Source organism: Thamnophis sirtalis, unplaced genomic scaffold (assembly GCF_051295495.1).
Source record: "Thamnophis sirtalis isolate CommonGarterSnake01/CBP01778 unplaced genomic scaffold, rThaSir2_p1.2 scaffold_5, whole genome shotgun sequence".
In the NCBI taxonomy this organism is placed as follows: Eukaryota; Metazoa; Chordata; class Lepidosauria; order Squamata; family Natricidae; genus Thamnophis; species Thamnophis sirtalis.
In genome coordinates, this window is record NW_028261385.1 from 76,861,968 (window position 1) to 76,881,410 (window position 19,443).

The window sequence follows — 19,443 nt, forward strand, 5'->3', positions numbered from 1 at the left end:
AGCAGACATGGGTTGCTGCCGGCATTACTGCCGGTTTGGCACACACACAAAAATTGTTCCGTGCGGGTGCGCATTTACACCTTAAAAAGGTCTGTGCATGCGCAAAACATAAAAAAAGGGAAAATTACATTTCTGTAATGAAATTTGTTCTGTGCATGCGCAGAAACAAAAATCAAGATGGCGGCACTGTAGGAGAACCGGTTTGGGGGTGTGGCAGGCCTGGGTCACTGCTGGTTCCAGCGATCCAGTCCACCAAGTTGCTACCGGTTTGCTGAACCAGTACGAACCAGTAGGAATCCACTTCTGGTTAAAAGATTGTGTGGGGGTTTCCCTCCCACCTGTGCAATGATATCACTCCAAATCCATACACAATCTCCAAAGTGAGACATTAATTTGGACATATCCCTTCTGTCTAAGCAGAGATCCCACACTTCCCCAAAGTTCTTTGGATGCTTTCTTCACATCTCACCCAAGCACCAAAGAAACCTAAATATTTTATCAATCTGGCATGGAATGTTATGGAGTTATGGGATGTAAATTAACCAGCAGAAAGAAAGAAATAGGTCAACCGACTGAGCTCCCATTAGCTTTTCCATACTTGACAGAAATAGGACAGAGAAAAGTGCAGAATTCTTGTTCTACTCATCTCCACCCGCCCGCCTGATGTACATGGAGTTGTGCTGATGTCATCTGAATTATATTCTGTACTACTTAAGCACTATTGCCTGAAGGAGCCCTGCAGTCTTGAAGTAAATACAGTAACGTAAAAGTTTATCAAGTGCAGGTTCCTGTCACTCTGTCATCAAGAAAATGGGTTCCTCTTTTCAAACTAGGGAAGGAAAAAATATCTGCACAACTACCTGGTTGCTTACAACACCATCTGTGTTCTGCAGCATATTAAAATGAAAAACAGAGATGTCTGAAGGTATGGATTGTCAGATAAATTTTACCAACCATTCTAAAAGGGAGGGAGTAAACTATTAGTTTGTCATTACTTATGTTCTTTTACCTACGGATTGGAATGATATAATGCTGCTTCTAATGCAATACTGGTAGGATTCAAAAAAATTTACTACTGGTTTTGTGGGCATGGCTTTGTGGGCATGATGTGGCTTTGTGGGCATGGCAGGGGAAGGATACTGCAAAATCCCCATTCCCTCCCCACCCCACTAACCTGCTTTCCAGTTCCATTCTCCTGTTCAGGGCAACAAAAGAAGATCAGCCGGTTCTCCAAACTACTCAAAATTTCTGCTACCAGTTCTCCAGAAACTGTCAGAACTGGCTGAATACCACCTCTGTAATGCAAATATATTTGTACACAACTACAGGGCAAGATTGTATTGCCCAAGGTTGATAGTATCCTAAGGGGCAAAAATACGAAAGTTCATGGTTCTTCAAATGATAGTGAAAGATTATCTGGAATCAGAATCATTCCAGGTTTTCTGTATGTTATACTTACTTTGTGGGAAAAAAATTCTTGTTCTTCTTGATAATGTTAGTTTTCTGTGCAAATGTATTGGTATTCATAGGCCGTAGAACAATTAATATTGATAATTAGTGAAAATTAAGCTTAGCCTTTCTCTAATTTATTTGCTTTGTATCCCACAATTCTAATCTCGCACCTCTCAAATATGTTGTGAACAAATTGTCAAAAATATGAAATAAAAAAAAAATGCCAGAAAACTGGACAATAACATCATATAAGAGTTCAAAACCGAGTGAAAATGACGCTGCCTCACAGATTTGACAAATATTGAGAAAGTGGTGAGAATGACTGATTTGGAACAATGCAGAAAACGCTTATTTTCATACCAGAAAGATCTAACAGCAGGGCATCTTCTGAACTCTTAACAAATTTCAGGTTGTTGTGGAAGAAAATGTCTCTTAGACAGCTAGACCCTAAAATGTTGATGGCTTTAAGGGTCAATAACAAGACCTTAAACAATGCCTGAAAGCAACTGACAACTAATGTATTTCTCACTGCATTGTACAATCCTTGTTCATTGCAATGGCCCTTACATCTTGAACCAGTTTCAAGGCTACTCCTTTGTAGACACTCTAACCACTATGTACCACGGCTCAATCCAGAATCCAGAAAAACAGAACAGAAAGTTGTCAAGATTGCAAGGTTACAGATCAGATCAACTTGCATTCTTTATGGTAGAAGACTAGTTCAAATGGGCCTTCAAATCTATATACCTCTGAGAATGTTGCCATTTTTAGCTTCCATTCATTTCAGCACTTTCAGCACCCAGACTGTGCCCTCCCATCACTTCTCTACTTGAAATTTACTACTTAAATATTCTTAAACCATTTCTCATTTTCTACTTTTCCTATTTTCCTGCTGTCTCTCTTAACACCAAGTCACAATTTAGACTCCCCTCTAACTTCTTCTCGTGCCCACATAATGGTAAAATAAAAGGTTGGGTTCTAACTCTCACAAAGACTTGTCTCAGAAGCCTCCTGAAAGTTAACCTGTGATGTTTTGCCATTGGAGAAGCTTCTCCCCACCCCACCCCTTAAATCTTTTGGGTACTGCTTGTGCAAGACACATACAATCAAAGATCTAATTCAGCAAGGAAGTTATTGTTGGCGGTGGTTTCAGTTTAGTTTCTGAATGTTTCATTACCAGACTAGGTAACATCATAATCAGGATTGTAGTTAGTTGGCCATGTGATTGGTTGTTCATTTGGAGCTGTATTTAAATTGTGAGCAGCTAATAAGTTCTCTTATTGATTGGTGTTCAAATGGTCTGGTTGTTGAATGACCAATCAACAAGAGAACCATTCAGCCGCTCAAAATTTAAATATAGTTCAAACGAACAAACAGTCACATGGACATATGACCACACAAGACATATATAAGCTAAAGAGGAATAGGGCAAGAAAATCCTGCTGATGATGTTACCTAGTCTAGTGACAAAATGTTCAGAAACTAAATTGAAACAAGCTTGGAGAGCAAACCACTGCCAAAATTTAAACCCAAGCTACAAGTATTTTCTATTATTTCAGTGAAGTTGTTTCCCAGAGCTAGGAAGCAGACAGCCAGCCATATGGTACAGAACACTTTTCCTCTTTCATATAACCACTGACAACTAATCACTGTGAGGTATGTCCTGTCATCAGATTTTCCATTTGCTTATCATTCCAAACAACATTGAAATCACCCTGAATTTTTTTCACCATATTTTGGAAGCTTTCGTCATGGTGTCCTAATGAGTTTCTGCGTGAATGCAAGGGAAGGACAGTTTTTGAAAGTATTAACAAAGCTCTATATTACTATAATTACTACGACTCTTGTTGCTGTGACCTTTAACTGAGCAAAACATGCATCATCAAGCAATATTCGAAATGAGGTGTCTCAAATGGGTTAACTTGCAGGATATGTCAAAATCTGGGACCCAGGACTCCCAAGGAAATGACATTTGGAAAAGCTGTAGCTGCTTCGATGCTGTTGGCTGCTGCTGAGATGTTGCCAGGGCAGGACAAGGCATGGTAGAGAGGAAAGGAGAGGAGAGGAGAGGAGAGAAGAAGAGAGAAGAGAGAAGAGAGAAGAGAGAAGAGAAGAGAAGAGAAGAGAAGAGAAGAGAAGAGAAGAGAAGAGAAGAGAAGAGAAGAGAAGAGAAGATGCCAGATTCTCAGAAGAAAACTCAAAGCTGACAGGAAGTTGTATGTTGGTCCCATATCTCTGAATTGATGATCCAATAGGACACAGGTTATCTAGTGTTCCACAAAGTCTCAAAAGTATTCTGTTCCTCTGAACAATTTTATATGGCCATCTAAAGGCATCACTCTTAGTGGTATTTCAGCAAATTCTGAATGCCAAGAAAATTGCATTAGAGGATTGAATGAAATGCCAGCTAAAAGGTGGGAGGTAGGAGGTGTGTCTGACAATGTTCCAGTGTCCCAGGATACACATTCAAGATAGATTACAACTCAAGTGTCATCCATCGCTGTAGTGAAGGAGACAGAATGCAAATGGATTTTCCAAGCCTGGGAAGGGGATGGACGTTTGGGAAAATCATATCACGGATGACTCATTTTGAAGGGTTTTTGATTGACCAAGTTTTGACTTATTCAGAAATGTAGTGGATCATCCTTTAAACATATGGAGGGAGAAGGGTTTTGAGTGGGTAATGTAAATGAAGGACATAGATATAGATTATATAGATAGATATAATGTAGATGTATAGATATAAATTAAAAAATACTACTGAGTAGATGTGTAGAATTATGCTGCTAATGTTTTAGCAAAACGTTTTGTGGTCTGTGGCCTATATTCAGAAAATGTCATATTCTGTAAGCTAAATTAAAGCTAGGGAAAGCACATATGGGACAGTCTTTCTTCTAAAAATATTAATAACCCAAGCTATAGGGAAAGACAAAGATACAGAAACCAAGTTTATCTTTTACCAGCTGTACCAAGAGAGCCTCTTAAAAATGAAACACAAAAACTTTTTATAAAAACTATTTTTATATGACATCTAAAAGAAACTCTTAGCTACAGAGGTCTTAATATCCGGACACATAAAAGTCACTCCAGAGTACTGGAGAGCACACGACCTCTTATATAAAATAAAGAAATAAACATATTAAGTAAAGAGTGATATACATCTGATTTCAGAAGAAAAATAGCTTCCGTTTCCTGTTGAATTTAATTTACTGTGATGTGAAAAGACAAGAGTGGATGGGTTTGCATTTTCTCATAAAATGGGGAAAAAACCCTACATACTCATAGCTCAGCCATTTATTTAGAAGCTGATATTTAAGGGAGGAGATGCATAGGTTTTATTCTGTATGTTACAAGTAAGCAAAGAATGGAAGGATTATAATATTGCTATGGGAATAAAAGATAATAGTAATTTGTAATGCTGACAATTTCAAGTGACTCTACGTGGGGCTGATTTTAAATAATCCTTGGGTATTATCTAGCTGCGTGAATGTGTTAAAAGAAAGTTAGTTTAAATATATTTCAGATCAACAGTTAGCCCAAAGCGGGGGGGGGGGGGTAAATGAGCTGGAAAATAGAGGCCTGAGGTTGCACCAGTTCCAAAAAGGGACAGTGACATCTCCAGTTCCCATCTGCTTACAACATCTTGGTGAATACTAAATTCTGAGGCCCCCTAAAATTATGTGGAGAACCTGGTTTCTCATCTCATTTAAGGATGATATTCTGACAAGCATTCAAATGGGAACTGAAAGTATAGGTTGTCTACTTTTATTTTGTCCCGACTTTATCCACTCAGTATTGGAACTTTTCCCTCAATGAGGTTTTTAATCATGGAGATAATCAGAATTGCAGGTGCAACTATGAGGAAGGAGAAGGAGCAGCTCCGGCCTGTGGAATTCATTCAGAAGAGAAAAATAGTGATAGGGAAGTGCTCTGAACCCCCTCCATCCGGTGATTAATGCCGACACAGACTTAGTAGTTTGCCACTCTTTATTTACAGCAATTACAATCCTGTTGGCTGAAAGCCCAAAACATGACTCACAGGCAAGAACTTGGCAGCAACCTAGACTCCAACAGACAATGCAGACAAGAGCTTCTCCAGATTGTTGCAAATGGTTGTGTCCTGCAAAAGGACTCCTCCCAAAGTCTCTTCTTATATACTCTCTTGGGAGGAGCCAAGCCACAACCACCTGGGCTTGATTATCTCTTATGAGTCTGTCTCCGTAACTGCTGCCTCCCTTTCTCCGCCCTTCGTTGCCTGGCATCAGGGACAAACTCCTTTGATCTTCCCCACTGCTCCATGCCTCAGGCACCTCCTGATGGCCAACCAGCCTCTCTGGTCCCTGCTCTGAGTCTGAACCCTGCCCAGGGTCCTCCACATCTTCCATAGCAGACTCATAGGATTCCTCACCATCGGAGTCTATCGGCAGCCACAACAGGGAAGTCTGGGTCCCAAGACATTCAGTAAGGGTAGAACAGAACTTTTCTGCTGTCAAGAATGATGAAAAAGCTGCTTTAGCTTACAATCTTTTGATTTTCTAGAAGTTAATTTTCTGGTATCTCATGAGCCTTTTCTCCTGAAGAAATTTGTCAGGTTGGAAAGTTTTTTGTTTCCTTGTTTATATGCCGCCTTTATTATTTTTATAAATAGGGCAGCAAACATACCCAATTCTCTCCTTCCCCCTCCTATTTTCCCCACAACAACAACTCTGGAAGGGGGGTTGGGCTGAGAGAGTAACTGGCCTAAATTCAATCAGCTGAGTTTCGCACCTAGATTGGGACTAGAATTTACAATTTTCTGGTTTCATGCCTGGAGCCTTAATCATTACACAAAACTTGTTGGGTCTGATTGTTTAATTTAAATGATGTGCTTCAAATGGAGTGGGTGTGCAACACACACATCTGCTCACCTTCTCAGATGGAGGAGTATTTAGATGCAGTAATATTTATGCATAGACACATTTATTGACAGATAGAGAAACACCCATATGAAATGTATCTATGCTTCCAGAGATTGTGAAAAATGTTGCATATTTTCCCCACAAAAGACCCTTGTTTATCTGGAAAACATATAGACAGTAGGACAACTCTGCTGTTCAGATATTATTTAAACAAATAATCTCAATTTATGTGAAAAAAAACTGAGTGTGCCAAGAAGGTCTGCTCCAAGGTCATGTATATTATTTACAGTATCATCTTTCTCTTAAATCTCTGGTCACAGAATGGAGGAAAAAGTTATTGACTGGATTTATTTAATAGAAGATTAGAAGAAATTGCCCAAACAATTTGGGTAATTGATTAAGTTAAGTCTGGGAAACAAAAAGAGAAAGAAGCCTCAAAGAAGAAATGAAGTCAAATATAAAAGAGTTGTTACAGTTTCTTAGGCCTATCTATTATCCGGTTCTGATTAGATCTGAGTTTCTTAAACTCAACCACTTTAAGATGTATGGACTTCAGCTCTCAGAGTCTCCAGGAGAGCCTGTATCTTCAAGGGCTGAGGTTGAAAAACACTGGATAAGATGAATGTATAAACCAGGGGTCGGCAACCTTAAACACAAATAGCCACAAAAGTCCTAACTGGAAGCCCCCTGTTCAATTCTGCAGCTGACCAAAAGTCTGGTTCCCTCACCATAATGTCTCCTCCTAGCATGGCAACCTTTTTCCTCTACCTGTTCTAACCGAAAGCCCTATCAATTGTGAAGCCAACCGGTGACAGGGAGCCGCAGCAGAGGGATAAAAGAGCCACATGTTGCTCCAGAGCCACAGTTTGCTGGCCTCTGGTATAAACTATTGTTCTTTCCCATTTTCATTCACACGCAAGCTTTTCTTCTGCATATTCTTTCAGAATCACCTCATCAAAATAAAAATATAGTGGTTAGGGTAGGACATAAAATAATGCTTTTAAGCTTGCATATGTATGTATATGTGTATATCTTCTTTAGTTCACCCAAGGTCATGTTTCATTCCAAAAATACAGATTATTTATGTAGCTGTATATGCATTCATTCCTATTTAACAGTATGAATCAGCTATACCTTTGAGTAAGTGTCTAATACAGGTAGTTGTTGACTAGTTTTGTCCCCTTTTATGATATTTCTTGCTGCAACTGTTAAGTGAATCATTGCAGTTAAGTTACAAACACGGTTGTTAAGTGAATCTGGCTTCCCCATTGACTTTGCTAGTCAGAAGGTTGCAAAAAGTGATCACATGACCTTGGGACACTGCAACCATCATAAATATGAGTCAGTTGCTAAAACTTTGATTTTGATCACATGACCATGGGGATGCTGCAATGGTCGTATGTGTGAAAAACCACCATAAGTCACTTTTTCAGTGCTACTGTATCTTTGAAGATCACTAATTGAACTGTAAGTTGAGAACTACCTGTACAAGGGTACCTATAATATGAATGCATAAATATAAATGGTATAGGATGGTATTTTCACTATATCCACAATGTTCTGGAGAGCATACATTTCAATTCTGATGATGTGAAATCTAAACATGTTGAAGTTGTAGGGTGGAAAACATTTCATTAGCCTTTCCATCTCTGCCACGGGTAGATCTCTATGCCACTAGATGCATGTCTCTCTTGTACAAGTCATTATAATTTTGAAATACAATATTGAAAATCATATATATATATATATATATATATATATATATATATATGTATGTATGTATGTATGTATGTATGTATGTAGGTAGGTAGGTAGGTAGGTAGGTAGGTAGGTAGGTAGGTAGGTAGGTAGGTAGGTAGGTAGGTAGGTACATACATATGAAGTTCTACCGAAAAAATGAGGTGAAAAACTCAACCTGAAATATGCACATATTTTAACGATGCCTTTCCACATCTAATTTAAATGAGCATCTAACACAAAACCAGTTTTTTTAAAAAAGACTTAATAACTCTTATAGACCAGAAACGATGGAAATGAAGGCATGGAGGGAAAGAAAGATGTAATAATATTAAACCACACATTCTGATTTAATTTGGAAGAGAAAAGGTGGGTTTTTTTGTGATGTGGAACATTTTCAGTAAATTGCGACACAGTGTTTAAGGAAATAAAATGCCACTTATCAATGGCTGCCGGTATATCACAACTTGATGCTCCATCTGAACAATTTAGCCTGCATTATTGAGCATTTCCTTTTCTCCAGAGGACTTCAAAGTTTTCTTTTATTACAGCATAATACTAATTCCAGCTGGCTGGCTCTTCTTTAAATGTTCCATTAGTTCCCCTAATCTTAACGGTAACTACTGAAGTGAATGGAGCTCGGACTCCTGATGCCGTAATCCCACTGTGGCAACCTGCTTAATTCAGGACTGTTTCTAGGACAGCTTTCATCTTCTAAGAAAGCAGACGGAATAATTCATACCTATTTGCTTAGTTTTCTGGCCCTCAAATTTAGGACTTTGAAAGAGACTGAGTTGTGTTTGTGATGGACAGCATCCCCATTTCAACACAATTTCAACTAGGCAGGAATCGTCCACAGAAAAACAACAAGCCAAAGATTAGCAAAAGGGAACCTTTAAGCATATTCCCTTCTAGGTTTCAGTAAACATCTGTTCTCCATTACGCAAAACTTTTATTATTTGATATTTTCTATAGTAAAAAGAAAAAAAAGTTAAGCCTGCAACCAGTTACAACCATTCATTAGTGATCATTCAAAGTTACAACAGCACTGAAAATAGTGACTTATGACCGGTTTTCACATTTACAACCATTGCAAAATCCCCATAGTCATGTGGTCACCATTTGTAAGCTTTCCAGCTAGCCTCCGACAAGCAAAGTCAATGGGAGAAGCCAGATTTGTTTAATGACTGAATGATTCACTTAACTGCAGTGATTCACTTAACGACTGTGGCAAAAAAAGTTGTACAATGGGGCAAAACTCAATTAATAACTATCTTGCTTAACAACAAAAATTTGAGGCTCATTGTGGTCATAAGTCGAATACCACACGTATTTTTTTTAAAAAAAAACCATTTCTGCCACTGTTCACTATGTAATACAAGCAGAGCCATCACTGGTTGGGATCCTGCTCTGTTTTGGAAACAGATGGAATTGATTTTTGAATATTCTTTTTCCACATTGTTGATAAACTGCCACCAAACAAGTAAAAAGGCTAACAAAGACACCCCACACATTTCAGAAATTGTTAAATATTTGCTTGTTATATGCACTTAGATGGGCATAATTACTGTAAATGATTCTGACCAGCTAATGTTATTCTTCTCTATTATGGGATTTATGTCAATTAAACTATGTTCTTGAGGGATTTATTCCTTAAGAAGAGAGCCGTTGATACTTCTGAACAAGATAGTTTCTGAACTTCTCCATTGTTACAAAATATGCAGTGCTAAATAATGCTAAATACAGAAATAAATGAACTTTTGCACAATATTCTAATTTTTCGAGTTTCACCTGTATTTGTGTTGATCATTTGCAGGGATATCTGTGTGTGAAATTAACTGAGGACCACATGAGTCGAAGAGATCTGCCCACTCATTTAATATATTTAATCTTTTGGCAATAAGAGCCTGTCAATTATATCTCCCCACATTTAAAAATAATTATATATTGATTATCATGGGCTATAAATATCTAAAGTAATTTATTATGACAACTGCCATATTAGGAAGTCTAAAGAACTACACTATTTTTTGCTACTGAAATTGTCATATGTATATTTTAAAAAGCCAAAATAGATCCAAATATGATCCATCTTTATTGCTTTCTTCTACTGGCCTTTGACTTTATAAAATGTTTTGTAAGGTAACATCGTCAATCAGAAGCCCAGAGAAAATTGGTATTAATTATAATTAGTTCTAGAGCCATATGAAGGAAACCCTAGTTTCAAATCTTCAACCAGCTGTCCATCTTAAAAAATAGACATGGACGTACTCTTTCAGATTGGCCAGACTAAAGAGCCTGTGGTGACAGAGTGATTAGAATGTAGTCATCATCATCATTTTACCTATTGTCTATTCACTGCAGGATGAAGCCTCTTCTGCATATTTTCAATCAATACAGTCCTGAGTTTTCTTTTGCCAATTGGGCTTGCAATACTTGCTCATGTCATCCTTCTTGTTTTAGGATACTTTCGTGGACACTTTTTATCAAGTAGGATGTCAGGGTTCAAAAAAACACCCCCAACGAAATAAAACTCCAAGGCTTGAGTTCCTTCAAAGTTCAACTTTATTAGAGATGTCATGTTGGCACATCTGGGAAAACCTGAATCTGAAAGCGTCCAGGTTTTCCAACCCAGTTGAAAGTTCAAGATCCTGCTCCAACACCCAAAAGTTCATCATATGGTCCAATCTTTCACTGCCACAAAGACAGATTTCTTTCAGCCAGATCTAGCCAGGTGTAGAAACAAAGATGACCTTGACTTTCTAAGAAGAATGTTATTATGGCTACATATCACCCAACTCCATATAATCCCCACCACCACCACCATTTTCCCACAGTAGAAAGTGTGGCAGACCTGAAGTCCAAAAGAAAAGATGGCTTGCAGCCATGACATGGGATCCAATCTATTGGTCCACCTGCTATCAGTTCTACTTGCTATGTGACCAGCCCAAAATAGAATGCAGTATTGCAGGCTAACTCTGCCAACTTCCAGCAGTTCAATTTTGACAGGCTCAAGGTTGACTCAGATGTCCATCTTTCTGCAGTCTGTAAAAGAAAGACCCAGATTGTTGGGGTCAAGATGCTGACTCTGTAAACTGCTTAGAGAGGGCTGTAAAGAACCTAAGTGCTATTGCTATTAGAATTATTGCCAAAGTAAATTGCTCTATCCACTTGGGATTTGGGATTTGGGGGATTTGATAATAAGGATCCAAATAATTTCCAACCAGAGCATGCATCCTCATATATCACTTGATTTTCTGCCCACCTGTCTGTTGTGATAATTATTGTAAACTCAAAATGTGCAAATTGTGACAAATAGTATGGAGAAACAAGTTTCTTGATAGGAAGGGGGAAGGTCCTTTAAAATGTCTTTATTCATTTTTAAAGGACTATTATTTAAAAATTGTCCTGCCTCAAAAAACAGTGTATGTAGAAGAAAATAAAAACACAGAACCTTCAAAAAGGCCATACAGTTCTAATAAAATAAACAGTTGTACGAAAAATAAAAATGATATCAATCGGTATCGATGTGTTTGCATACAAACAAAGTACAGATAACTTTACCTCACCTCTTTGGCTAATGCATTATATATTTGCTTTCATAGGATACAAATATGAGGGAGACTAATTTGTAATCAGGTTGCATATGATGTATCCTGAAGCAGATCCTTATCTGAGATGTAAAACGATTCTCTCTTTATTGCTCTTGTCAGTGTAATCAATAAATAACAACCCTGGTGACATGTAAACAGACGGCATTAGAACAATGAAAAGAATCCTCATCAGCAGAGAATCAGAAAGGCCACAACCTCATGGGGACTTTTCCTGTGCAAACCCCATCCCTGAGCAATCACTGAATGTGGATTTGAAATTTTAAATAATAAGAGTGTCTATTCACTTTCTTTATTTCATTCGGCTTAAATGGGAAAGTAGCACTGAGGATAGGAGGCATGTGAATTGCTTTGGGTTCTCATAACGCAAGAATGTGAAGCAGAGGTAGGTTGCTCCCAGTTTTACTACCGGTTCGCTTTGCGTGCGTGCGCCAGAGGTGTGCTGCACCTATGTGCATGGTTCAATGTAAATTGTTCTTCGCACATGTGCAGAACAATTTACAGTGAACTGCGCACACACGCATACTACTGAATAACATGCCAGCAACGGCAGCGGTGACCAGCGAACCGGTTCGGGGGCATGGCCAACCTGGGTCACTGCCGGTTCTGCGACCCAGGCCAAAATACCATTACCGGTTCGGCCGAACTGGGCCAAACCGGTAGGAACCCACCTCTGATGTGAAGGCAATTTGTGTTGTGAGGGTTTCTTTTTTCTCTTCAAAGGACCATCACATATCCTGCTGGAGAAGATGGTGCCTTCCCCAGACAACATCTAGAGAGTACCTTGTTAAAGAAGATCTTCTTCATGGCTGAAATATATAACGCTTGCTTGTTTCCTTCTGTTTATATCCATTTGAAAGGGAAGCAGACTATCCACAAGCGAATTCATTATACAGATAGTCCTCAGCTTACGACTACAACTGAGCCCCAAATTTATGTCGCTAAGTAAGACATTTGTTCAGTGAGTTTTGCCCCCATTTTATGACTTTTCTTGCCACATTTGTTAAGTGAATCACTGCAGTTGTTAAATTAGTAATACTAATTGTTAAATGAATTTATCCCAAAGGTGCTTTTTTCAAGAGGCAACTGGTCTTTTTGGTTTTTCTTTGAAGCCATTTCGCTTCTCATCCAAAAAGCTTCTTCAGCTTCAGAACTCAAAAACCTTCTTGTATGAGAAGCGAAATGTCTTCTAAGAAAACCAGAAAGTCCAGTTGCCTCTTGAAAAAGCACCTTTGGGACAACCATGAACTGAATGACTGGGAATTTCCATAGACATTAAGTGAATCTGGCCTCCCCATTGACTTTGCTTATCGGAAGATTGCAAAATATGATCATGTGACTACAGGACATTGCAACCCACCTAAAGGTAAATCAGTTGTCAAGCGATCTGAATGTAAATCACATGACCATGGGGATGCTGCAATGGGCATAAGTGTGAAAAATGGTCATAAGTCTCTTTATTTCAGTGCCATTGTAATATTGAATGAACTGTTGTAAGTTGAGGATTACCTGTACAAAGATACCAAAAACACAGCAACAGATACCAACAAACAAAGCATTGTATCAGCTAAGAAAAGTTCAACACACTTGCTTGTTCATTGACTATTAAGAATGGCAATGATGTTGAATGCAAACCTGATCTGACTTCTGATTACTGAGCTATCGGTGGAGGCATACTCCTAAATGAGCCCTGGGACTGTATAATATAATATAGATGCATCTTGATTGAGTAGAAGAACATAATTCAATTGAAGAGTTCTGCTGACATAACAGCAGAGTACAAATGATTTATAAAGAGCAACCGAAACCTTGGCTTGATATTCTACTCAGGAACAAGTACGCGATATGCATGATTAATCCTAAAGGGAAAAATCGATGGAAGAGAAAAATGGCTCCAGAAAACAACATAAATAGGGAGATGTTGGGTTTTTTAAAATATATATCTTGATCTATCATCAGTTAGCCTCATGGACTTAAATTTCTGCAACGAGAAATAGTAATGATGCCCCAGTAGTAGTGATGAGGAGAAGAAATTAATTCAAATGCTTGCAGTTGCAGATGTTTCTGGATAGAAGGAGGGGATGCCTTTATTAATCATTAAAAAAAATCAGCACCAAGTGATGCTTTAGATGCAAAAACATAAAGCAACTCAGGGCATAGAATTGAGCGCACACAGGACCTGCCTCCAATTCCTCAAAGCAATCAGCAGGGGAAGGGAAAGATGAAATGGCTCCCTCAAATTTCTATATATTTTTTTTCTGGGGACATAAGATGACTAACCTGATGTAAATTACATCCTTTGGGTCATGATATGTCCTCCTTCTGAAAACAAACCTGCAGCTTACCCCCAAAATACTTGGTTTTCCTCTGCCATGTGATCCCTGGAAAAAAGGATCTGAATTTAAGTCATTACAGTCAATTGCTAGATATATGCCTCTATTGTCAGCAATCAGAACCACTCATGGAGAGTCTCAGCAGTGAACAGAATAGCAGTTGGAAGGGACCTTGGAAGTCTTCTAGTCCAGTGTTCCCAAACCTTTCTGACTTTACATATCGGTGAGAGGAGGAGGAGGAAAGGGGATGTTTCTGCATGAACGGTGGGTGAGTGCACAAGCACACAGTTCCATTTGTGCAAGTGGCAAGCCCATGTGCTGAAGTACTGGGTTGCAGCCTGGGGATTGGGGACCCCTGTTCTAGTCCAACCCCATGCTCAAGCAGGAGACCCTATACCTTTCCAGATAAATAGCTGTCCAGATTTTTCTTAAATGTCTCCAGTGTTACAGCGCCCACAACTTCCGGAGGCAAGTGGTTCCACTAATCAATTGTTTTCACTGTCAGAAAATTTCTCCTTAGTTCTGGATTGGTTCTCTCCTTGATTAGTTTCCATCCATTGCTTCTTGTCCTGCCTTCAGGTACTTTGGAGAATAGGTTGACCTCCTTTGGAATTTGCCAGTGCTACATTCAAGAACCATTCATGAAAGGAAACAGCTCCTTGCCATACAAAAGTAAACCATTGTAGTTTACTTTGCAGTTCAACATCTAGAGGAAGGCTTGGGTCAGACAAACTCCTTTTTTTCACCAGTGCCCCTGAATTTTATCGCCAACTGTTAGACAGTCACAAGCCCTCTATTGCAGGATACTCACACAATTTAATACTAAGCAAAGATTGATGGGCCTTTATTGCTAGTCAACTATGTGTCAAGAATCTCACCGGACTGATTGCATTTCTTTGGTAATGGCAAGGATAAGTTTTGAGTATTCTGGGGCAGATCTGGCCTGGATCGCTTAATGCAGTGCAAGAATTCTAACCTTCAGCCCCTCTTGATTCCACCTTCCAGTTGAGCTAGAGATTCGGACCACACCTGGGTACCTCAAAGTACCTTTGGTGTTCAAGTTCAAAGAGCTGCATAGCTTTAGTTCATGTTAGTCATTGCCTCTGTGACAGTGATGGGAAGACCTCCTCAAGAGCTACTGCAACTCAGAGGAGATTATTCTGGGGCACCAAAGCCACAAACTTGACTCAGCAGATGGCAGCACTTGATAAATTAGGCTGTCAGAAGAAATCAGCGTTGTCTTTACATCTGACAAAGTCTTTCAGGGAGCAAAAGAGGACTAAGAATACGTAATTTTCCCATGTCATTTCCCATGTTCTGGGAAATGAAGGTGTTTGGGAAAGGATCAATGTAACTGGTGTTTGCAGAGTAAAATAACCTGACATTATTAAATTTAAAGAAAGCATTGATTTTTTTTTAATGGCTTGAATCAAACCGATCAGTTTGGATAGATCAAGCTTGAAGATTTATTACGTGACTTGTAAAAAGATCAAGAACTCAGCAAAAGTCAGGCTTTCTAGTTTAAGCCAACTGCGGGTATAATTAGACCTACATGCTTTTCATCTTTCCCAAGCTATATCTGAGTAAATATCTAATCTTATATTTCTGGCTCCTTTAAACTCAATATTGTAAAATAAAATGGATGAAGCCAGTAATTACATTTTCAAAAATGTACCTAGGAGCTATACACCATATGGATTTCTATATTTCTTCACTCTTAGCAATAAAATGGGATGCAGGGTTCAAAATCCCTATGGAATGTATCAGAATGAAAGAAAGAAATATGTTTGGATAGTTTCATACTAGCTACCCAATTTTCCCCATCTTAATTACAATAAAACATAAAGCAGGGAGGCTGTTACAAGTATATGTTCCTAAAACTACAAACAACAAAGTAACTAAAGAATATCAAAAAGCATTTATAGGAACAGCTGGTGATTTTATTCTCTCTCTCTCTCTCTCTCTCTCTCTCTCTCTCTCTCTCTCTCTCTCTCTCTCTCTCTCTCTCTCTCTCTCTCTCTCTCTCTCTCTCTCTCTCTCTCTCTCTCTCTCTCTCTCCTTCTCCCTCCCTCTCTGTCTCTCTCTCTCACACACACAATCTCAGCTGATCTATATCCAGAAGAATTTTGTCAGCTAAGGAAGAAATACCCTAGATCAGAGGTGTCAAACTCATATCATCATGGCAGAGTCACGTGACATATCGGGATTTTTTTTTTCCCGTCACCAAACCAGGCGTGGGCATGGACAGCACGGGATGCATTTGGCCCATGGGGCGGGAGTTTGACAGTCCTGCCCTAAAGCTGTCAAACTCACTACGTCATATTGCTGTCACATGATGTATCATGACACATTTTCCTTTCACAGAGCTGGGATGGGTGTGGCCTGTACGTGAAACATCCAGCCTGCGGGCCACCAGCTTGACACCCCTGACCTTGAAGCTCTTAATTATGGGTGTCAAACTCACGGCGTCATGATACCATCACCTGATGTCTTGTGACGTTTTTCCCCTCCGCAGAGCTGGGGTGGCCGTGGCCTACACATGATGCAGCCGGCCTGTGGGCTGCCAGTTTGACACCTCTGCTCTGGATATTTGGAAGGTTTTATTTAGCTCACATGATTTATAACACCTAAGCTAAGACGATATCAGAAATTATTTTTCCAAAATATACATCTAAATCAGCATGAATCTTACTTGTTTTCTTATCTTATTACCTCACTATTCAAATGTGTTAGTTTCTTTTTGAGATTATTTTTTACCATCATTATTTCTATCACAAAGAGCTTCTGTATGTAACTTCCTCTAACATATGCAATTGCATTGCTCAGGAATTATATTTTTAACAGCATAAGTTTCCCTAATGTTCCCTACCACATTTCCCAGAAGCAGGCTTTTAAATATTATTTTGCTTCCCCTCCTCCTCATTTATGAACATGGATTTCATACAGGGAGATGGGCAGCTTTAAAATTTGATAAATACGTAAGTAAATTATTCTCTTTTAGACATATCTCTCACAAATGAGTGGTTCCTTTATACGTATGATGAATGAAAGATGGGGATAGATTATAAAAATGTGTCATGTATATTTTTGAAAGAGCATTTGTAATATCTCCTGTGTCTCTTGTTATTCTTTCTTTCTCCCTCCCCTTCCTTTGTTTTGGACTGTGTCTTGTTTTAATTCTATTCTTGATGTTATTATGCTGCCACCACTGAGAGTTATAGGATTGTGGCAGGCTAAAATCAATCAATCAATCAATCAATCAAATAAACAAATAAATGAGTCCACGTATACATATATAAATAAATGTGTTCCCTGATAAAACAAAAGAATAAATGTAGTGGCCCACAAATCTGGGTCTTACATCTCAGGCAATACATATAAGTGAAACAGTCATTCAGACAGTCTAGCTACAAACCATTTACAGCTTTAAAGGTTAACACCAACATCTTAAATTGACTTAGAAATAAATAGGCAGCTTTTGTAATTGGTATAGAACAGGGTACTGTGATCAGAATACTTGCTGGTATCGCTTAAAGGTAAAGGTAAAGGTTCCCCTCACACATATGTGCAAGTCATTCCTGACTCTAGAGGGCTCATCTCCGTTTCAAAGCTGAAGAGCTAGCACTGGCCGAAGACATCTCCATGGTCATGTGGATGGCGTGACTAAATGCTGAAAGCGCATGGAATTCTGTTACCTTCCCACCAAAGATGGTTCCTATTTTTTCTACTTGCATTTTTACATGTTTTCGAACTGCTAGGTTGGCAGAAGCTGGGACAAGTAATGAGACCTCACCCGGTTACGTGATGCTAGGGATTCAAATTGCTGAACTGCCAACATTTCTGATCGACAAGCTCAGCATCTTAGCCACTGAGCCACCACATCCCTCATGGCATTGCTTAGGACACCACAATCTCACAGTTAGTTCTATGTTGCCATCTAGATTTCCCTGTCTACAATATTGTCTTGTTGTCCAAAGGAAGTTTCAATTTCTTCTTTGCCTTCCTCCATTACAAAACCTTTCCTCATATGGGATTTTATGAACATCAATAAATCAAAAATCAAGGTAACTGCTTTTGAAAGAGATGGACAAGGTATACTTGTAACCTAGTTAATTCCTAATTACCTGGAACATATGAAGCAGTTTAGTTCTCTCTATGCTTAGGAATCAATTTTATAGAAGCAGGTCCTTGGTTGCCACATTGCAAGAAAGTCCTTTAAAAGCTACAACTTGTACCTATGCCAGAAAACAGCTAACAAACCATAGCTACCTAGGTTCCTTAATTCTAATCAGCAAGGCACAGGTAGTCCTCAACTTACAACCACAATTGGGACCAGAATTTCCATTTACAACAAATTTTACATTTTTTTTTGCCAAGGTTGTTAAATGAATCACTAGAATTGTTAAGTGAATCACATGGTTGTGAAGTTAATCCAGCTTCCCCCATTGGCTTTGCTTGTCAGAGGTTGACTGGGAAGGTTGAAAATAGGTGGTTGCAACCATTGTAAATACATGCCATTGTTTCCAGCACCGTCACCTTCCTGATAGCCTTTCTCTGAACTGACTTCAAATTCAATTTCCCAATATCCTTTTCAAATGAAACTTTGATTTGAAGTTACTTTAAGTCTTAAGGAGGTGAGCTGACCTAATCTGCCTCATGTTAGGAGGTCTATTTCTTAACAACCTAACTCATGTGCATTGCAAGCCACAATGGAAGTAAAAGCAGGTGTTTTTCTGCCTTTTCTGATCTCCTTGGAAATTCTACAATCCCGCATCTACTGTCAGGAATAAATATATTTCATAGTACTGTTACATTGTCAAATCCAGACAGCTGAAGGCACTAATCAGGAAAACAAATATTGTGTGCCCAATACTCAGAACAAAACTCAGAACAAAATTCTTTAATTGAAATAGAATTAATTTCAAAACAATGTCTGTCTAAGAGAAGACAAAATACTATAAAATAAAACAAAATAAAAAAAGCAGGTAGACCTTGCCAGCCTAAAGACTCCGTAGCCCTTCTTACTAGGGAAGAATCTTCCTTGAAGCCATCACGACATACATTTGATTCAACTTGTAAAATAATATAGAAGTAACCCATTTCCATGGAACTGACCTTTTAGCTGTGGTGGAAGAATATAATATACAACTTTCAGCCAATACCAGTTCTAATATTTATCAAGGGCACTGTCATCTAATACTTTCTCCCTTATTGCTTACTTTGTCTTGAGAAAGAAGTATAATAATTTTTACTCTTAATATGTTGTTTTACTATCGTGACCTTTTTGTATTTCATAATTTGACTGGGAAACATATAAACTCTATTTCTCATTGACTCATTGAATAGTAAACAGAGACAGGGATAAAAGAGTCAACATACCAAAAAGAAATTGTCAAAAGGTCAAAGTAGAAG